The sequence below is a fragment of the Saccopteryx leptura genome, chromosome 3, assembly GCF_036850995.1.
Source record: "Saccopteryx leptura isolate mSacLep1 chromosome 3, mSacLep1_pri_phased_curated, whole genome shotgun sequence".
Lineage (NCBI taxonomy): Eukaryota > Metazoa > Chordata > Mammalia > Chiroptera > Emballonuridae > Saccopteryx > Saccopteryx leptura.
In genome coordinates, this window is record NC_089505.1 from 200,744,701 (window position 1) to 200,767,669 (window position 22,969).

Here is a 22,969-nt window from a genome sequence, read left to right on the forward strand (position 1 = left end):
AGAACCGAATTGTCTGGCTTCAGATTGAAACCGGGAGGAGCAACTTGCTTTCACACAAAGGTGCTGGCAGATAGATACCTTTGTCTTTGCTGAGCCCTCCTCTTGCATGCACAGGCAGGAGCCATATCTGAGTCTATATCAACCTGGCTAACAGTGTTTTCCCCGCCCTGGTGATTCCCTGAGACTCCACCCAACCCAACTTGTGAACCCGCCCAGGTCATTTCCAGTGACTTTTCCATACAAACTGTCCTGGCTTATGCTCCAGAATTTCCTAAAATATCTCCAAGGTTTACAAACCCCAGAAGAGTAGCATCTGGACTCAGCGTGCCTTGTGTCTCTTGCTAAGAGGCTCAAGATGGACATCAGTGACAGCCAGTCTTGGTTCACAGCTCACCTTCTCCCAGGTACCTCCAAGCTCAGCACAAGGGGCAACCATCTACCAATCGCATTGAAGCTCATACCAGGTGGCCCTGGGCAGAGCAAGTTCAGCCAATTTGAACAGCAAACAGGAAAAAGAATAAAAAAAGAATTGATGAGAATTTAAGGGACCCCTGATACAACATCAAGAGTACCAAATTTCACATCTTAGGGGTACCAGAAGGAGAAGAGAAAGAGCAAGGAAAGAAATAATGACTGAAAACTTTTCTAACCTGATGAAGGAAATAAACATACAAATCCAGGAAATGCAGAGAGTCCCAAACAAGATGAACTCAAAGAGATCCACACCAAGACACATCATCATTAAATGGCCAATGTTTAAAAGACAAAGAGAGAATCTTTAAGGCAGCAGGAGAAAAGCAGTTTATTCTCTACATGGGGGCTTCTATAACACTGGCAGCTGATTTATCAACAAAAACATTTTGGGCCAGAAGGGAGTGGCAAGAAATATTTAAAGTGATAAAAAGTCAGAGCCTACAACCAAGTCTACCTAGCAAAGTTTTCATTTAGAATTGAAAAACAGATAAAGAGGTTACCACAAAAAAGAAAGCTAGAGGAGTTCATTATCACTAAAACAGTATTACAAGAAATGTTAAAAGGACTTCTTTAAGAAATATGAAGAGGGAAAAAGATAAAAAATATGAATAATAAAGTGGCAACAATGACATACTTACTAATAATTACTTTAAATGTATATGGATTAAATGATCCTATCAAAAGATATAGTGTGAAAAAAAAAGATATAGTGTACCTGAATGGATAGGAAAACAAAACTCATACATATCCTGTCTAAAAGAGGCCCACTTCTATGGAAAGACCACATAAATTGAAACCAAAGGAATGGAAAAAGGTATGTCATGCAAGTGGAAACTAATGAATAAAAAAGCTGGGACAGCAATACTTATATCAGACAAAATAGTCTTTGAAATAAAGGCTATAACAAGAAACAAAGAAGAACCTAGCATTTCCACTTCTGGGTATGTATCTGAAGAAACCCAAAACACTAATTCAAAGAAACATATGCATCCCTATGTTTATTGCATTAGTATTTACAATGACCAAGATATGGAAGCAACCTAAGTGCTCATTAGTAGACCAATGAATAAAGAAGAGATAGTACATATATACAACAGAATATGACTCTGCCATGAAAATAAAAATGATATCTTGTTATCTGGTACAACATGGATAGACTTAGAAAATCTTATGCTAAGTGAAATAAATCATACAGAGAAAAGACAAATACCATATGATTTCACTTATATGTGGAATCTAAAAAACAAAATAAATGAATAAACAAAAACAAACTCATAAATACAAAGAATGTTTTGATGGTTGCCAGAAGGGAGGGGAGGGGATAGAGTCTAGGTGAGAAAAGGGACAGAATTAAGAAGTACAAATTGCCATTTATAAAAACAGTCGCAGGGATGTAAAATATAGCATACGGGATCTAGTCAATAATATTGTAATAACTATGCAAGTTGTCAGATGGGCACTAGGCTTATCAAAGAGATTGCTTCATAAGTTATATAAATGTCTAATCACCATGCTACATACATACCTGAAACTAATATAATTTGTCAACTGTGATTTAAAAATAAAATATTAAAAAATAAAATAAAAGCTGAAAACTGTGTGTTGTATTTTAAAAAATCAAAATTATTTGTAAAGTTCTTGGCTAAAGGATGAGAAGATGACAGTCTCTGAATGTTTGAACTCTTAAGACTTTCTTAAGCTGTGATGTGACAGTCAGGGGTGAGAAATGGCGCTCAGGGCTTCTCTCCGCAGAGTTTGCGGGCAGATGATGTCCTGCTCTGGCTTGTTCTCTTTGTTTTTGCCCTTCTTGCCTGCAGTCTGTAGAGCAAGAAAACTTAAAAGGCTATTAGGGTTTTGTGGGTCAGATACCCAATGGCAAAAATTTTCCCTACTCCACAATCCCACAAAGAAAACAACCTCTTTTTGAAATTGGAAACTTTAAAGGAAGATTTATGAACCTTCAGGTTTATGAAACCATCTGGTGATTTGGAGTGTGCGGGCCAGTGACTTTGACAGTTCAAAGTCTGGACGTCTACTCCCCCACCCCCACCTCTGCCCCCGCACTCTCCTTTCTAGAATAGTTCAATTCAGTCTCTACACTGATACCTAAAAGGTAGTGTTTTAAACTTATTAGACAACTTGTAGAAATCAGTAGGATTTAAAAGAATCCTACTGTTACTTTTTAAGGGTATTTTTACTGTTTGTTATATGCTGCAAGGAATCCCACTGGTGAACTCTGAATTTCCACTCTGCTTAGCTTCCTTGCAGGAGCACTGTATAATTTTGGTTTTGTTTTGACAGTTGGTGACCTTTGACCCTTCTCAGTAAAATGTTTAGGCTGAGGAGGGCTGAAAAGAGCTTTCATATGGGATATTTCCAACCTCTTTCAAGCTAGAGCAATCTTCCCCTCAGCACTCAAACCTTTATATAGAAATGGTTTTCAGCCTCTATACAGTGTTCTGGTGGAACAAATCAGATCAAAGCCTTGCTTAATATGTTTGAAAAATGCACATCCGCATCGCAGAGCAAAAACATGTTATGGAAATCAATAATATCATATTCAGGCAGCCTAACTTCAAAGTGACTCCTATGTGTGTTCTCAATTTCAAAAGAAAAAGGAGAAAATGAGAACAGGGTGCATACGTTTTCTCTGCTTAATTCTATTTGTAACTGAGCTGAGATCTCAAATGTCTCTTTACTGCTTTTTGACAGGTCCCCAAGGATACTGGGTGTAGGGCAATCTGCTTATTAATTGCCTGCACCCGTGATAATCTTGTACACTTAGGTTACAAGAGTGGCAAACTTTTTTCCATCCTACGATTTTAGAATGCAAATTATTTACATTTTTGAGGAGTAGCATTTCAGGGAAGAATAGAAAATGAGAAACACACAGATAATATGGATTAACTCTTTAGAGTCTTTGATTATCTGAAAATCGGTTTGTATTGATTGGCTATTGTTCATTGTTGTTACAATATTTGTTGAGGACCCTTTGTATGGCTGTCAATCTCCTAGGTACAGTATAGTTATACCCTTAATTATATAATTATATTTAATAATCTTTATATTGTGCAATATTTTAGGAATAAGACTTTCTTTTCATGTTGAATATGCTTCATGTTTACAGTAACACATGTAGTTTTATATACATATTTATGTATGTAACCTATTTAGTGTGTTATATTAATACTTAAAACCTGTATCAAGCACACAGTATCTGATTTGTTAGAAGCTAAATATATTATGATAAAATGATCATATAGTCAGGTTTCTTAACAGCTCTTCATTTTCTTACTTGTATTCTTTCCTGAAATGGTGATAGTCAACTATAATAGGAAGGAGGTCCATATTCAAGATGCAATGATTAAAAAGAGGGGCCCAGGGGTTCAACCTTGAGATATGATCTATTTCTTAACTTTGCTTTAACTTTTTGGATGTCATGTCAATGGTTAGGCAAGGCCATATTATTCCTTCCATAACAAAGCTCTTATTTTGCAACTCAATTTTTGAAAAATCTACTTGGTTGTTACAACCTTTTTTCAAACACAGTGTTAACACGTCAAAGTTTACATGACAGACTGAGATGAAAATTATTTGTATTGTGGTTTTGTTTTTTTTTAAATAAATTTTTATTAATTTTAATGGGGTGACATTAATAAATCAGGGTACATATGTTCAAAGAAAGCATCTCCAGGTTATCTTGTCATTCAATTATGTTGCATACCCATCACTCAAAATCAGATGTCCTCTGGGTTTTCTTTGTGCCTCTCCCTTCCCCCTTTCCCTTCCTCTCCTCCCTCCACCCCCCTTCGTAACCACCACACATGGTTTTTAAATGATACTACATGGTCATTTATTTAGAAAATGAGGAAACTTCAGACTGACCAGATATGTTACACTAAGATATTTTTCTAAACTGATTTTGGACCTGACTCATCTGTGTCTGAACCTTGGTTACCAGAACTACGTTTCTCTCCAACTTGAACTCCAAAACTGCATCAAATGTTTGGATCAGTTTCCTTTGCATTCACTTTTAGATAATTCCTTCAGATGCATCTTATAGACTTAAGCATGCCTCCCATTTTTTTATAGAAAGAAATCACATCCCTTAAAATGCTTCCTAATTATACTGCTCAGTAATGAATTGGTTCAAAAAGACAGGCAGATGTTTCTTTCTTTCCCACTATTTTGCAGTTGGTAGAAAAGAAAAGAGATCTTTAAGTGTGGTTGAGTGACAACACATATAGAAGCTCAGGGTTCTAGAGACAGTCATTTATTCCTTTTTTATCCTCACATCCTGTTTGTCCCCTGTTATTTCAGACAGTTCCTCCATAAAACAGGTATTTTCACTTGACTCTCATGTCAAGTGCTATGAAAATATTTTTGAATTTTGACAGATGTATCAACTTCAGTTTTTCTAACTTGAGGCACCAAATAAACTCTGTCCTGGGAATTACTAACCTTATGACTGCTGATTGGGTTTGATCAATGGTTGCCATCACTGTTTAGAAAGGCACATTTTTAAACATCACATGGTATGTTTCTCAATTGCCACAGACTTCATTTGTTGTCCTTTTCAGATTTAGAAAATCTCTGAAAAAAAATTAATTTTTTTGCCTTTTGTTGATAAAAAAATAACATGTATTAATACCATTAACCTTTGCAATAAATTATTTTTTTTTGTAAATATTTTCCTTAAGAAAGGGAAAAACTAATTTATTTAATATATTTGGCCTTTCTTCTGAACCTAGAAATCAAGTTCTAATTTTCGCTCTAAATTTAGTAAGATTCAGGCAAGCTTTGTTACTATACCCTGGCTTATAAAATACTTTATTATGGGGTCTTCTTCATGTATTTTCTGACCACTAAGATTCACCAGAGAAAACTCACAGTTTGCCTCAATACCATCACAAGAGTTTGCCAGCCTTGACATCTTGATCATTTTTTGTTTGAGATTTTCATACTAACCACATATTTTTGGGTAAATGAGCACACATATTCATGCTTTACTGCAATATTATGGTGAAAGTCTTGGTCAAATTGTTTTCAAAGGGGTGGGGAAGCTGTATTTTTAGTATTAGGGTGACCTCTGGGTCCTTGGGAAAATGCAGATTTCAGAAAAGAAGACATGACCGACCCAGGAACTTTGGCGTTTGGCCCAGAAATATATCTTGATGGGTCTCTGGCTAAATTTCCAGTGATTCTTAATATAATAAAATTGACAACCATGAGTTTTTCTCAAATATTTATGCTGTAGTTTCTTAACAACACATGAATGCAATTGAAATATTTAGAAGTAATCTTTGGTTTCTCAAAACTCATAAACATTTGCCTGACCTTGAAAAATGTTCTAGGCAATGCATTTGGAATTCTTTATCTGGAAGAGCTAAATTAAATGAGATAATGTATGTGAAAATGCTCTGTAATTTGTAACTACCATACTAATGTTATAGTCATTTGTATTTATAGTTCAATAATTTTCTTTTGATTCCATCAAATATGGTTCAGATTAGGTCAATGTTATTCAGTTTAAACATGTGTCATAGTGAGACATCATTGAATGGGGTTCAGAAGAATGAATTACATTCTTACTCTTATCTATAAGATATGTTGTTGGTTCTACCTGTGCAGCAATCCTTTACTCCTATTTCTGGAAAAATTTTCTCTTTAAAAATAAAAATTCTTTCAGGATTCATCTACTTTCCACTCAAGTCCATGCTTTTATGGGTGAGGTTGACCATATTACTGTATTTGACTCCAGGGATGCCCAGTTGTCTTACTCTAACCAATCAGAATTTACTGTGATTACTTCATGGGTGGGTATGTGAATAATGTCAACTTAACAATAAAATCTAGCAGTTTTCTAGAACTTCTAGGAGGATAAGCTTACAACTAGCTTCTATTAATGGTGTTTTCTATCATGTGGGAATAGTCTACCTGAGAATAAAGTCAAAATGGAGAAAAGCAGTGTGACGTAGAAAAGGGACAACAAATTCCTGATGACAAAGGTCAAGCTGCATCTACCCATGTTCAAAGTCACTCTCACTGACTTTCCAATAAACATGTGATCCAATAAACATCTCCCCCTTTTTGTTTGATTAATTTTAGAGAAGTTTCTGTTACAGGCAACTGAGTGTTCTGGTTTCTTTCCATTTCATAATTCATTGACAGGTTAAGTCAAGCACGGCCAACATATGGCCCGCGTGCTGGATCCGGCCCATGTAATGAGTTTATGTGACCTGAGATTAAATTTTTAATATTTTCCACACGATGCACTGTGGAAATGAAATAAGTGGTACTTTTAAATTGTTATCCATAAACTACTATATCTAACCATTGTACAACAATGAAAGTTAAAATCTCAGCTACTCAGAAGTGGAAACATCTTTGATTATTGGAAATCGAGATATTTAAGAAGATAGTGATAAGTGGAAAAGAATTCCGCGTGTGACTAATATAGGGTTAGGCGATGCAAAGCACCTCAACTCGTCACATTATTTTTTTTGTTAATTTGTTATACTAAATTACTTACATTTATTCATAAATTACATAATAAAATTTTGTTTACTTAAATTAATTGTTTTTGTATTTAACTTTTTTTTTTTTTTTTTTTTTTTTTTACAGAGACAGAGAGAGGGATAGATAGGGACAGACAGAAATGGAGAGAGATGAGAAGCATCAATCATCAATTTTTCATTGCAACACCTTAGTTGTTCATTGATTGCTTTCTCATACGTGCCTTAACTGGGGGGCTACAGCAGACTGAGTAACCCCTTGCTCAAACCAGCGACCTTGAATCCAAGCTGGTGAGCTTTGCTCAAGACAGATGAGCCCGCGCTCAAGCTGGCGACCTCGGGGTCTCAAACCTGGGTCTTCCGCATCCCAGTCCGACAGTCTATCCACTGTGCCACCATCTGGTCAGGCTATTTAACATTTTTTTTTTTTTTTTTTACAGAGACAGAGAGAGAGTCAGAGTACAGGATAGACAGGGACAGACAGACGGGAACAGAGAGATGAGAAGCATCAATCATCAATTTTTCATTGCAACACCTTAGTTGTTCATTGATTGCTTTCTCATACGTGCCTTAACTGGGGGGCTACAGCAGACTGAGTAACCCCTTGCTCAAACCAGCGACCTTGAATCCAAGCTGGTGAGCTTTGCTCAAGACAGATGAGCCCGCGCTCAAGCTGGCGACCTCGGGGTCTCAAACCTGGGTCTTCCGCATCCCAGTCCGACAGTCTATCCACTGTGCCACCATCTGGTCAGGCTATTTAACATTTTTTTTTTTTTTTTTTACAGAGACAGAGAGAGAGTCAGAGTACAGGATAGACAGGGACAGACAGACGGGAACAGAGAGATGAGAAGCATCAATCATTAGTTTTTCATTGCTCATTGCGAATCCTTGGTTGTTCATTGATGCTTTCTCATATGTGCCTTGACCGTGGGCCTTTAGCAGACCGAGTAACCCCTTGCTTGAGCCAGTGACCTTGGGTCTAAGCTGGTGAATTTTTGCTCAAACCAGATGAGCCCACGCTCAAGCTGGCAACCTCGGGGTCTTGAACCTGGGTCTTCCGCATCCCAGTTCGATGCTGTATCCACTGCGCCACCGCCTGGTCAGGTTAACATTTTAAAATTTTAATATTTCATCTGGCCCATGAAAAAAATTTCTTTCTAATCTGGCCCTGGAGCAAAAACTGTTGGCCATGCCTGGGCTAAGTAGTTTTATGACCTTATGCTTGCCACCTAACTTTTCTCAGATTGAGCTTCTTCATCTGTAAAATTAAATTGTATTACTTAGAATTCAAACAAAGAGCCAATGGCACACTAGACATTAGAGTGTTTAAAGGAGTGTTTGTTTATAAAGGTATAGGGACTGGGAAGTATTAGCTGATCCAGAACAAAAGTGAAGAGACGAGGGCACATATCTAACATCTAAATAGAGAAGAATCATGCAGAGAGGACACATTGAAGAAGCCACGACTTGTATCTAGGGCAAACTTAAGAAGAGTGACCCAAGAGAATAAGTTCACTGTCCTCATTGTCCTTCCTTTCATTCTTCTCCTGCCAGGGCTTACCATTTCCTGATCTCAGCAGGAAGTCTGAGGGTAAGGGGACCTGTTGAGGTGATCCACAGAGCTTGACCCAAGGAGACAGAAATCAGCATGGAGAAGGGTAAAGAGTGGATCTGGAGGGGCAGAGAGAAAGTACCCGTCCTGACAGATGTCTTGAACTTGTTTTCTAGCGCTAAAATTAAATGAGAATCGATGAAAGAACTAGAACGGTATCTAGAGCTATAGCTAGATAGAATGGGGTCAGTTGGGATTTATGTATACATGTGAGTGAGAAAAGAGGAGGAACGCCTTAAATATTTTATGTACATATATTTAACATTCCAGTTCATTGATAACACAAATAATTTGATCAAGGCCATTTTTTGTTTTTAATGACATGGGGGGGGGAGGTTTAGTTAATTTGATTATTAAATTAGATAATGCACTTGTTGAAATTGCTCTAGAAAGTTTCCTTCATCAACTAGAATGGGATTTTATTAGAGTTCCACTTTTGAAAATGAACCAAAAAGTAATTTTTTTCTGTATGCAGTGGACTTATATGGCTTTAACTTACATAACTACATGTGCTTGAGAAAAAAAGCAGGATACAGACAAAAAATATTTTTACAAAACAGACACTAACTGTAGGCCTGGTGTTTCATTTGATTTCTCAACAACAGAAACAGCAATTCATTTCAATGCTGGGAGAAAAGCTGACCATGTGAGGCTTATTGAAGATAGTAAGGTATGTAGAGAACCATGAATACTGTTCTAGTGGGTGATTTAAAAAACGTTCAAGAGTAACTTTTTCTCTATGCAGATTTTTTGGTCACTGATTTAATTGCTGACTAAGATGTAACTCCATTAAGGTAGAATACTCAAAAAGAAAATAATAATTTTTCATAGTAATATGAAGATCTTATAGATTTAGAAAATACCTGTTCAATCCCTTATTAGAATTATCCTTATAAGTATAAAGTATAAATGAATGCGTTAGCATACAGTATAGTAAGGCCACATCTCTCCTCACTGGTAGTAATGGTTTCTTTCTTTAGTTCAAGAAATAGGACTTGAAAATCCTGTCTAGACTTTGTTCCTCTATACCCTGCCCTCCAAGGAGGTCAACATGTGGCCAATGGCAGAACTGCCCACTCAATCTCCATGTACCTTGTGCATGGTCTTTACCTCAGCTCTATAAGTCTCCATAATTCGGTCTTAGACACTGTGGATTATGAAGCATGAAGAGCCTTAAGATTTTATTCAGTCTCAAAAGGTTTACCATGAAGGGTTTAACCTATAGGAACAAAAACAAACTTCTTGGAAAAGAATGCAAATATGACCTTCATTGTCATCACAAACTCAAAATAGAAATCTCAGCAAATTGATGGAGGTATACTCTCATATAATCTTTTTTATTGGCTGTCTAAGGAATACCTGCTAACATGTAAAGGCAGATAATTTATAACCCAGAAACGTACTATAGGCTATGTTTGCACAGAGGCAGAACAGTGTAACACTTGCAACATCAAATTCCCTCTGCACTGGGGAGCTGCAGTTTTTGCACACAATAATAGAAGAGTTCAAAGATTTGGGATTTGACCCAGAAAAAAAATCACTTGTGAGAAAAATAAAATTTTATTTCACTCTAAAAATATATATTTTTAAGTTTCTATTATGACCTAGGCACCACGCAGTATATTTTGTATACATTGTCACATTTACATTGTAATCCACACAGGAATACATGTCAGGAATTCATATCCTTATTTTATAGCCAGAGAATTTCTTTCTGTCTTGCTTTCCTTATACTTTCCCTATATAATTTGTTATACATTATAACTGCTCTTTCATATTTCTTATATATGTTTCCACTTCTTTTGACTTTCTACCACAAGCTGACCCATCCCTTGCTCACCCGGATAATCAACAGTTCTGTAACTAATATCCCTGCATCCACATTGGCTTCCTCAATCACATGCTCTGCCACTGGACTTAGCTTTAAAAATATAAATCTAATTGTGTCTCCACTCCTTGAACCCTTGGACAGCTTCTTCTTGTCCGTAGAATGGAGTCCACATTACTGTAACTGGTTTGTGGGCCTCTCTATGATCAGGCCCTTGCCCTAAGAGACAGCCTCACTCTTGCCCTACTCTCTCCCTTCTCTCTCCAGTCCAGTGACACTGGACTTGCTCAGTTCCTCCTGGTGCTCCAGCATGTTGCCCGCTCTTATTTGCCTTTGCCTAGAATGATTTTTCTTATAATCTCCTTAGCTTTCTCCCACAGATCCCTTCAATGTTTAGCTTACACATCAGTTTCTGGGACAGTGACTCCTAACCTTTAGCCTAGGTATCCTTTTCAGATGCCCCCACAGTGCCTATCTTTTTCTTCCAGAATGCTCTTCAGGAGTGCAATCACTTGTTCAAATGTCTGTCTTTTCCATGGAAGATAATCTTTGTGAAATGAATAACCAAACCCAGTGGTTCTCAAACTTTTTGAAGTTGGGGCGCATTTCAAATCCTACAAATAATTGTAGGCGCACTATATACAAATTTCTGAGAAATATCTTATAATATTTAAGTCAAATTTTAAAGAAAAAAAATAAAGTGCAAGAGTGCTTTTATGGTAATTAAAATAAATATGACAAAATTAAATTTATTCTAACATTAAAAACAGTTTTATGTTACATTTTTTGAGTTATGCTTTTTACAATTCATAAAAAAGAGGGGTTAAAAAAAATGGCCTGACCAGGCAGTGGCGCAGTGGATAGAGCGTCAGACTGGGATGCGGAGGACCCAGGTTCGAGACCCCGAGGTCGCCAGCTTGAGTGCAGGCTCATCTGGTTTGAACAAAGCTCACCAGCTTGGACCCAAGGTCGCTGGCTTGAGCAAGGGGTTACTCAGTCTGCTGTAGCCCCCCAGTCAAGGCACATATGAGAAAGCAATCAATGAACAACTAAGGTGTTGCAACAAAAAACAGATGATTGATGCTTCTCATCTCTCTTTGTTTTTGTCTATCTGTCCCTATCTATCCCTTTCTCTGACTCTCTCTCTGTCTCTGTAAAAAAAAAATGACAAAACAGTTATCTTTTTATACATATAGATACATTGTTAGTAAGCTTTAGTAAATTCGGCAGGTCCTGGCACAAATGTGTTAAGCTATTTCATTCTTGTGTTTATGAGAAACATGAGCCTGATGTGTCCTAGTGATTTCTTTAATGTTTGGGCATATATTTGAAAGGCAAACTCTCATTTTCTCATCAATACATTGAAGAATTCTTCTCTTTTTACTCTTAATTTTGTTGAGTGCAGAAAACCCCCATCATACATATCATCTTAACTTTACACCAGACAAAGGATAGAAGAAACTTGCCTCCAGTTTTTCTGGGGAACATGGAGGGTAGTGTAAACAATCCAGCACCACAGCGTAACAGCCTTTTGCAACTTAATCAGGCAAGTGAGGTGAGGGGCTGGGCAGACTGTCAGCTTACAGCCAATTCCCCACACCTCTGTCCCCCCAAATCTAAACTCCAAAAATCCCTGTTGATTTTTTGGTCCCCAACTGCACATATTTCTCTGGAAGACCATAGGGCACACCTGGAAATATTCTAGGGCACAACAGTGCGCCTTGGCACACACTTTGAGAACCACTGACCTAACCTATCTCATTTCATAATGCAGAATCTAGCTCAGAGTAAGCTTTCAATAAACATTTGTTGAATGCATAAAAGTTTTAAAGAAAACAGACAATTGGAGAGGTTAAATCACCTGCCTACCTCTGGACTAAACCTGTGTGCTTGATGACCAAGCGCAGCTTTCCCTTCATTTCCCTCCTGCCCAGTGGGTGAGCCCATGTGGCCAGGGAGATTCATTAATATTGTTTTCCTATTTTCTTCCTTAGAAACAGCATTTGGGATTAATTTTTAAATATTGAAAAGTTCTAGTTCTTTATAATAATAGAACATATATTTTAAAATAGTGTTCTGAGCCTGACCAGGTGGTGGATAGAGTGGATAGAGTGTTGGACTGGGATGCAGAAGACCCAGATTCGAGACCCTGAGGTCGCCAGCTTGAGTGCGGGCTCATCCAATTTGAGCAAAGCTCACCAGCTTGGACCCAAGGTCGCTGGCTTGAGCAAAGGGGTACTCAGTCTGCTGTAGCCCCCCAGCCAAAGCACATATGAGAAAGCAATCAATGAACAACTAAGGTGTCACAACAAAGAATTGATGCGTCTCATCTCTCTCTGTTCCTGTCTGTCTGTCCCTATCTGTCCCTCTCTCTGACTCTCTCTCAGTCTCGGTCACACACACACACACACACACACACACACACACACACACACAGTGTTTTAAAAACTCTAGTTGACTGCTTAGTGATACAACTTCATGTTCTGAAAAAGTTATACAATCTATCATCCTTCTTTGAAAATCACCATAAACTACGTCCAATTTTTATCTCAAATTTTATGTTAATATTTAAAGCAATTTTTTATTACCTCCTAATCTTTAAGTAAAGCTTCCCCTAAAAGATTGCTTTTAAGTCACAGTATTACTTGAGTGTTTCCTTTTGAATATGCAATACCTAAAGGAGGGAGATGAGCTGCTGCCATGTGAACATGTTTGTTCATAATAAAGAAAAAGGAAATATTTGTTTGTTGGCAAGCATCTGGCAAGTGAAAGGTGAATCTAGTTTATGTTGGTCTATATGTAGTTAGTTAATCTGTGAAGTTTATTAATTCCCAGTCTAAACATGGTGAGTAATAGAAGTGCAAATGCTGGCCTTGGCTTTGTTTACCTTATTTCTACTGATAGTTATAAACATCTCTCTAGCTGTTAGCAAGTTACAGAGATTACAGGTTGCCTGGAAGCAAAGATAATGAGAGATGTAGAAACATTCTTTCCCTGTCTTTACAGACTTATTTTTTCAGGCATATCTAGTGAGATAAGAATAACTAAAAACATAGAAACAAATACTTATAGCTGGCCAGTGGTGGGAAAGTAAGTATATAAGTTTGTTTTGCATTTGAAGAAGTAATTGATTGATATTTGGCATATGCTGCCTGGCAGTTCCCTGGTTCTAACTTGTACCAGTTCAACGGTGGAGGGGAGGTTTGGGACATAGGGTTTCTGGAATCCGATGAACCTAGCAAAAGTTTGAAAAAACAGTAGCTGAGGTGACCTTTGCTTTTCCTATTCAATTTGAGTATTAGTGAAATTTATTTTTACTTTCCTGTTACCTGTATCCATTTTGTAACATTCCATGGACATTCCCACCATTTCAAAATTAATTTTGGCAGCTATGATGTAGCCTTTCTAGTGTCTATTGTGTAATATAAGTGACAATGTTTGAAGATTTGTTTGTTGTTAGAGAGTTAAGAATATTCAGTTCAGTCATGCCACCCTTGTTTGTCTGCTTATAAAATGGACCAGTTACAGTTGCACTTAATTTATAAACATGCATGAGTTTAAAGCTCAGTCCAATTTCTCTCTGACTCTTATGAAAGGTTTCTTAGGTAATGACTGCAGAACTAAACCTTTGGGAAATACAACCTTTTTTCACATGACTCATATATGTAGAGGGTAATTTTCTATTGTAGTTCACTTGAAAGATGAACTGGTATTGAGAGTTAGCAATGAAATATTAAACTTCTGAGATACTTTTTGAGATTCTCTCAGACAAAAATAACTTTGTAACATTTGTTTCTCTTACTAAGTCTGGTCTTTTGCAATTTTAGAACTACAAGGAATGTTCTTTAGGGAATGGAAAGACTGGGAGTGACATCTTCACTAAGCCCTGGAGAGATACTCTTTGCTTTCAAATAAATGAAATGACCCATGTGCTGCATGTACAGAGACTCTTGGTATGTTTCCCAAATCGGTTCTCTAAAAATGAAACTACTTGTTAGCAAGGCAAAGTGAAAATTCTAAGTTGTGAATCTGATTGTCCGGAACACACTCTTAATTGTGTATCTCCTGCATGGAGATTCTTAACATTCTTAATTTGTCCATTGGAAAAATGTTTTTAGTCATAATAATAATTCAATAAGTGGTAAGTGTTACCTGTAGTAGAAAAGCTTGTTTTTGAAGCAGGTCTGACAATTGTGGAAACCTGACAATAAAGAGGCAGAAGACATGGCGTATGTGTGAGCCGACAGAGAGAAGGATAATTGGAGCAATATAGGTATTCATGGTCCTCTTTTATGACAGCCACAATGGACAAGTTCTGTCAGTATACTGTCTCATGGTTTTGAAGTGACAAGAGTGCATGCTACTGTGCTGCATGCAGGGTAAGTCATTATTGCTTACTCTTGCTTAGAAACAAAAGAGTGAGTGTGCTTGGACTGAAGTGGCAAGACAAGTCACCACTAGATTTCTGATCATTATTTAGATCCTAATTAGATAGCATACTTTCTGCCATAGCTCTATAAATGTTTTCCCTGGGTTGAAAATTTGTTTTGAACCCAAGCTAGCTGCTTTATCAGCCTTGGCCAGATAGTTCGGTTGGTTATAGCATTGTCCAGAAGAGCTAAAGGTTGCTGGTTTGATTCCCAGCAGGGCATATACAAGAACAGATCATTGTTCCTGTCTTTCTCTCTCTCTCTCTCTCTCATCCTCTCTCAATAAAATCAATCAATGGAAATGAATAAATAAAAGTTTTAAAAAAAGAAAGAAAGAGGATATTTGCATGAAGCAATCAATTAAAAAATAAGTCAGTCATTCCTACCTAATGCTTTTGAGTGAAAGGTCAGATGAGGCCCTTTATGAAATCACAAGCAATGCTTTTGTCAAATCCTAATGGTCAGTTTACATTTAATTGTAGATGAGATAGTGCCTTGATCTTTCCCAAACAACCCATTATCTTTTAATTGGCAAAAAGCAACGTAAATTTGGGATACCTGAAGTCAGCCTTTGGATGACTCAAACAGTGAAAAAATAGACTGGCAGAATCATTTTATAGTGAAGACGTTTTTGGCATCACTCATACTGTAATACATTAATGTATCCATTCATTAACTTATTACTTTAAAAAATATATTGCAAACACCCTTTCTTGATGCAAAATTGCTGCATTCACTCTATGAGATACAAATAGGCAGAAAGGATATTTTCTACCTGAATGGGTTCTGTAGTCATCTTGAGAAAATAGGACCTATGATGAGAAAATATCTTCACAGAAAATCTTCCTTATAATCACAGATGATTTAAGATTTGAAAGTGACTGTATGACCTTTCAAATCAAGGTTCTCTGCAATTCCTTTATAGAACAAGGCACTCATAAACATTCACATAAGTGATCCCCATTTTATTAGTTCTCCATCTGTGGAATGTCCTCTGCTCTCCTCTAAAACACACCTAAATGTCCCCAGATCACTGCATAGTCACTTCATGGGGTAGGGGGCTCTGCAGCTAGCCCATCACAGCTCCCTGCGAGTGAGTTAATGCTTACCAAGACACAGTTGTTTGTCTTTATACTGGTTAATAATGCCCATGGTGCTTCCTATTATAATTATACAATGTAATGGAATATTTTTTAAATCAATGACATATGAGGATAATAAGAGAGCTATTTCAAAATGAAAAATACTTTTGTAAGATCTCTGAGTCTAAAAAAATAATCACTATTGAATTAGAAATGATCTACCAAATGGAAACAATTTTTAAAACTGGAAACTTAGGAGTTTGTACTCAGACTTATTTTCCAGTATCTTTATATATTTTACTTTAAAGAAACTAAAGTTTCTTATTTCAATTGATAATTGTGTAATAAGCCCAATTTTTGAAAAATAAAAAGGGGAGTAGCATGTTGGAAACTCCACTCACTGTGCACTGTGCATATCCAAATTGAGGCCATGGCCACATATGAAGGGAAGTGTTTATTTATCATTTGGCGTTTAGGATTATGGTGTTTCAAAGACTTTTCCAATTAACAAAAAAACCCTACTAGTACTGATTATTTTGGTTAAGAGGGATTCTACCACTGACTCTAGCTTTCTGTGGGATAAATGTAATGTACATTTGCATAGTTTAAGGTCTGATCACTTATTCAGTAAAAAAAAAAATACAAGTTAGTTTCACTCAGTGTTTCACAAAATTTTTGGCATTAACAAATCTTTCCTGATGTATAAATCCAAGGTACACCTTTCAGTTCTTTATTAGTCTGTGTTATTTGATCAATAACAGTGTTAATAATTATGCTATAGCCTTTGGGGAAGACAAAGATGAATGAGACATAACCTTAACTCTCTGAAGAGTTTATTATCAAATGTGGAAAACACAAACATAATGAATTATAACACAATGAGGCGATATAAATATGTTAAAACAATTATTAAAAATATTAACTTTATATGTGAAGAAACTGGGGTACAGAGAGATTCAAATACCTGTGCAAAGTTGGGCAGTGTAGTATGGACTAGAAACCTGATACACCAAACTCTTCATTAAATATTCTTTTCAATTTAACCGTATAGTATAAAATATACCCACAAAGTCTGAATATATACAGTAAGATTCCATAGTTTTTAGTTAAATTGATTATTTTTAACTCTGAAGGAAATGATAAAAATATTTTTGTCATTTATTCAGATCTACAATTTTATTTTCTGGAGTATGGAATAATAACAGGAAGTGATGTGTACCTTTTTTCTCAGTATACTTCATGTTAAGAACTTTAGATTTTTAGCATTATTCTTCAATAAGCTATTCAAACTAAACCCCCTCCCTGGCCCCATATTGAGATGAATTTTTATCTCCTGGAGAATAAGCCGGTCTGCCAAGGCCAAGCCTTCCATGTTAGGATATAAAGGGGTAGAACAAGTGGGTTTTTATTGAAAAAACATACTTCTCTAAGACCTATTAATAGTTTGTTCCAATAAACTAGAATTAAAGACCAGAAAAAGAATATATACCGTTATTTTCTTTAACTATCCATATACAGTTAGAGAATGTGCTTTATTGAAGTGGTAGTCTTAGACAATAAACATAATGGTTATTTGTTAAAATGGTTTATCTTAGACAAAAATTTATACAATGTCACAAACCAGTTCTTTTTATAACCACTGTACAAGTTCTTTATTAGAAATGGAAAAAGAGTGAGTAAAAAAAAAGACATTATAAAACATTATATATAGTAGTAGAGACTAAGGTCATTATTTCTTTATACAACTCAATCTAGATATTTAAAGGATAAACATAATAATGTATATTTAAAATCAATGTATTTGTTTTATAATCTTGGAGAATACAAAGTACTCTTAAAGTTTTGAAACACTTGGATTTTTAATTATTTCATAACTTTCCTTTTGGTGTTTTTTTCTGTGTATCTGACAATGCTTCTTTATTTTGCAGATCTGTTTGGTTTTAAAATATAGTCCCAGAGCCTAAAGCATATTTCTTTATTTCCTGAAAGTGAAATATGAGAAATGCCTGAATAACTGAACAGTTTTAGAATTAGTAGGAATGGCATGTCAAAGGCATAGATGGGAGTGTGTAAACTTGTCCAGAGAGCAGCAGGAAATTGAATGTATGTTCTTAAGAGTTCACTTTGCCTGGAGCCTTATGTATGTGGTTGGAGTCATAATTAGGGTCAGATTGTGAAGAAATATCAATGGCTAATTTATTTATTTTTTATTTTGTGTGTGTGTGTGTGTGAGAGAGAGAGAGAATGAGAGAAAGAGAGACAGACATGGACAGACAGACAGGAGAGGAGAGAGATGAGAAGCATCAACTCATAGTGTGGCACTTTAGTTGTTCATTGATTGCTTTCTCATACATGCTTTGATTGAGAGGCTCCACCTAAGCCAGTTATCCCTTGTTCAAGCCAGTTACCTTGGGCTCAAACTAGTGGCCTTAGGCTTCAAACCAGCAACTTTTGAGCTTAAGCTAAAGACGAGGGGTCATATCTATTATCCCATGCTCAAGCCAGCAACGCTTTGCTGAAGCTGGTGAGCCCATGCTCAAGCTGGATGAACCCATACTTAGGACAGCAACTTTGGGGTTTTGAACCTGGGTCTTCAGCATCTCAGGTTGATGCTCTATCCACTGCACCACAGCCTGGTCAGACTATAGTCACTAATACTGTAATGACTATGTATGTTGCCAGGTGCGTACTTGAAATACCAGGGAGACCACTTTTTAAAATATATGATTGTCTACCCACTTTTTTGTACACTTGAAACTACTACAAAATAGTATTGAATATAAAATGCTATGGGAAAAAAGACAACAAAATAGAATGCAACCTGAAGAAAGGCAAACTCAGGGAAAGAGCAGGAGGCTGCTTACAGTGCAAGCATGAAGGGTTATGGAAGCTGAACTAAGGAAGTTATTAAAAGAGATGACATGGAGGGGTTGAAACTGTCTTGGTAAAATTGGGAAATTTGGATACAAATAAAGAGAAAGAATAAAATGATTCTAGTTTTTTATTTGGGCAGCAAATGAATGGTAAGAGAACACTAGCTAGGTCAATGACATTGTCACAGTTCTGTTATCAGAATAAAAAGTTAAAATATTTTTGTTATTAAAAGGGAGTTCAAGAACGACATCAGAGTAATGGCAGCATGAGAGATACTCCTGATCTCTCCTCCTGAAATTTTATCAGATTGAACAACTATAATGCAGCAAAGAAACCTCAGCTGAGCTCACATACATGTCTTAAAGATACGTGCACCAAATTGACTAAATGTGGGGTAGGGTGAGAAAGGGGCAGAAAATAAAACACATTCACGGTGAGTTTTGGAAAGGAGAGGAGACAAACCTAGAGTGACTGGTTTGTTTGTTTTTTTCTCTGTAGTACTACAGGGAGGAGGAAAGTTTGGGCTCTCTGGATTTTGTCTGAGGAGGAAATTCGAAGTGACTGGGTTTCCTTCTGCTGGAAGAAACAGTGAGACAGAGGGGAGATAAACCAAAGCGGCCGGAGCATGGGGTCACAGCCAGAGTTCCCATGGTCTGTCTGTAGCCTGAACTGAGTAGAGACAGAGAAAGCTAAAGTGCAGCCCCTCAGTCTCCCAGATCCTGCCTCCCTCACCTCGCAGTACAGAGAGTGGCTGAGACTAACCCCACAGCTAGCTCTCCAGAGCTGCTCTCTCCCCTGAAGAACAGAGGCGCTTCATGTCTGGTCCCCAGGTCTGTTGATATGTGGGAAGGAGCACCCAGAAGCCTGAGAACACCATTGTCAGAGTCATAAAGCCCTCATAATACACCCTACCCACCAAAATGACTGCGGCCCTACCTACATCTTTGCGGTAACATCTCAGCAGACAACATAGGAACTTCACAGAGCTAAAAGTTGTAATACAACAACACCTACTGGAATAAACCTCTCAAAATGAAAATGTATTTTCCTGTTTCTCCCCCCTGTTTTCCTTTTCTTCCTTCTTATTTTTTCTCTTTTTCATTTTTAAAAATTTTTATATTTTTTTCTTGCTTTTTTTGTGGGTGTTTTGATTTTTATTTTTTTCTTTGCTTTCAATCTTTTTCCCTATAATTTCTCTTCCTTACTTGTCATATTTTTAAAATTTTTATATTTTTTATTATTGTATTTTTTTAATTCTTCAATTTTTTAGTTTTTTGTTGTTGTTAGAGTTCTTAACAATACTACTCTCAAATGTCATCAAGGAAAAAGATATCAAATACTATGGCTACACAGAACAGAGACATATTTCAAAAAGAAAATAAAAAATCTCCAGAAAAACATCTCAATCACATGGAAGTCTTGGAGTTAAATGATAGAGAATTCAAAATTAAAGTTCTGAAAATACTCATTGAGATGTGAGAAGACACCAATACACAACTTAATAAGCTCAGAAAAAAATTAAAAGAAAGAATACCTCACCTAGGAGATTGAAACTTTAAGAACAGAGATGAAGAACTCAATATGTGAATTGAAAAGTAAGGTAGCAAGTTTGCTAGTAGAACAAGTGAGATAGAGAAAAGAATCAGTGACATTAAACATGGGCAGCTAGAAATGCTACAGAGAGAAGAAGAGGGAGACTCACACATTAAAAAAACTGAGAGAGCTCTATAAGAATTGTCTGACTCCATCAGAAAGAGTGATATTAGAATAATGGATATATCAGAAAAAGAAGAGAAGGAGAAGGGAATGGAGAGCCTATTCAAACAAATAATTGATGAGAATTTCTCAAACCAATGGAAAGAGTTAGAGCCTCAAATTCAAGAAGAAAACAGAGTGCCGAGTTACCACAATCCAAACAGACCTACTCTAAGGCACATCATAATAAAATTGTCAAAAACCAATGATCAAAAAAGAACCCTCAAGTTAGCTAGGGAAAAGAAGAACATAATATATAAAGGAAAGCCCATTAAGTTATCAACAGATTTCTCAACAGAAACTCTATAAGACAGAAGAAAGTGACCCAAACATTCAAAGTACTGAAAGAGAGGAATTACCAGCCAAGAATACTATATCATCAAAGTTATCATTAAAATATAAAGGAGAAATAAAAACTTTTACAGACACACAAAAGCTGAGGGAATTTATTACCAAAAACCCCCTCTTCAGGAAATACTCAAGGGGGTTATTTGACCAGACACAAAAAACAAAACAAATCAAAACTACAAGTAAAAGCTCCAACAAGGTCACAATAAAAACAAGGCAAAAAGAAAATAAGGCAAAAGAAATAAATAAAAGGCATTCATGTCAGGAAAGAAGAAGCAAAGATATCACTTTTTGCAGATGACATAATCCTGTACATATAAAACCCCTATAACTCCACCAAAAAACTATTAGAAAGAATAAACCAATACAGTAAATTCATGGGATACAAAAATCAATATACAAAAGTCTACTGCTTTTCTATATGTCAACAATGAAAATTCAAAAAATGAACTAAAAAAAACCAATTTTTTTTATAATTGCAACAACAACAAAAATAAAGTACATAGAAATAAACTTATCAAAGGATATGAAGGACCTATATACTGAAAACTACAAAACATTATTAAAAGAAATTGAAAAAGACAATGAAATAAAAAAATGTTCTATGTTCATGGATTGGAAGAATCAACATAGTTAAAATAGCCATATTACCCAATGCAATATACAAATTTAATATAATTCTCATCAAAATCCCAATGTCATTCTTTAAAGAAATAGAAGAAAACATTATCAGGTTTGTATGGAACCTAAAACACCCAGAATAGCCAAAGCAATCCTGAGTAAAAAGAATGAAGCCAGGCATATCACACTACCTGACTTCAGATTATACTATAGAGCCACAATAATCAAAACAGCCATAATAATCAATATTGTATTGGCAGAAAACCAGACACACAGACCAATGGAACAGAATTAAGAGCTCAGAAATAAAACCACATATTTGTATATCTACAAATCATCTTCAACAAAGTAGCTAAAAACACACAGTGGAGAAAAGAAAGCCTCTTCAATAAATGGTGCTGGCAAAATTAGAAAACCACATGCAAACGAATGACACTCGACTAAAATTTTACCCCTCCACAAAAATTAATTTAAAATAGATCAAAGACATAAATATAAAACCTGAAGCTATAAATTACATAGAAGAACACATAGATACTAAGATCATGGACCTTGGGCGTAGAGAACAATTTATGAATTTGACCCCAAAGGCAAGGGAAATTAATGCAAAAATAAATGAGTGGGGCTATATCAAACTAAAAAGCTTCTGAACAACAAAAGAAACTGACAACAAAACAAATAGTCAGACAATTAAATGGGAGATGATATTTGCAGACAACAGCTCCGAGAAGGGGTTAATATCCAAAATGTATAAAGAACTCACAAAACTCAGCAAGAAACAAGCAAACAATCCAATTAAAAAATGAGGAGATCCTGACCAGGCGGTGGCGCAGTGAATAGAGCATTGGACTGGGACGCGGAGGACCCAGGTTTGAGACCCCAAGGTTGCCAGCTTGAGTGCGGGCTCATCTGATTTGAGCAAAGTTCACCAGCTTGAGCCCAAGGGGTTACTCGGTCTGCTGAAGGCCCACAGTCAAGGCACATATGAGAAAGCAATCAATGAACAACTAAGGTGTCGCAATGAAAAACTAATGATTGATGCTTCTCATCTCTCTCCATTCCTGTCTGTCTGTCCCTGTCTATCCCTCTCTCTGACTCTCTCTCTGTCTCTGTAAAAAAAAAAATGGGGAGAGAACCAGAACTTCTCCCAAGAAGACATACAAATGGCTGACAAGTATATGAAAAGCTGCTCATCTTCACTAGCTATTTGAGAAATGCAAAGCAAAACTGCAATGATATACCACCTCACACCTGTTAGATTAGCTATTATCAACAAGAAAGATAATAAGTGTTGGAGAGGCTGTGGAGCAAAACGAATCCTCATTCACTGTTGGTGGGAATGCAAATTAGTACAACCACTATGGAAGAATGTATGGTGGTTCCTCAAAAAATTAAGAGTAGAGCTACCATATGACCCAGCAATCCCTCTA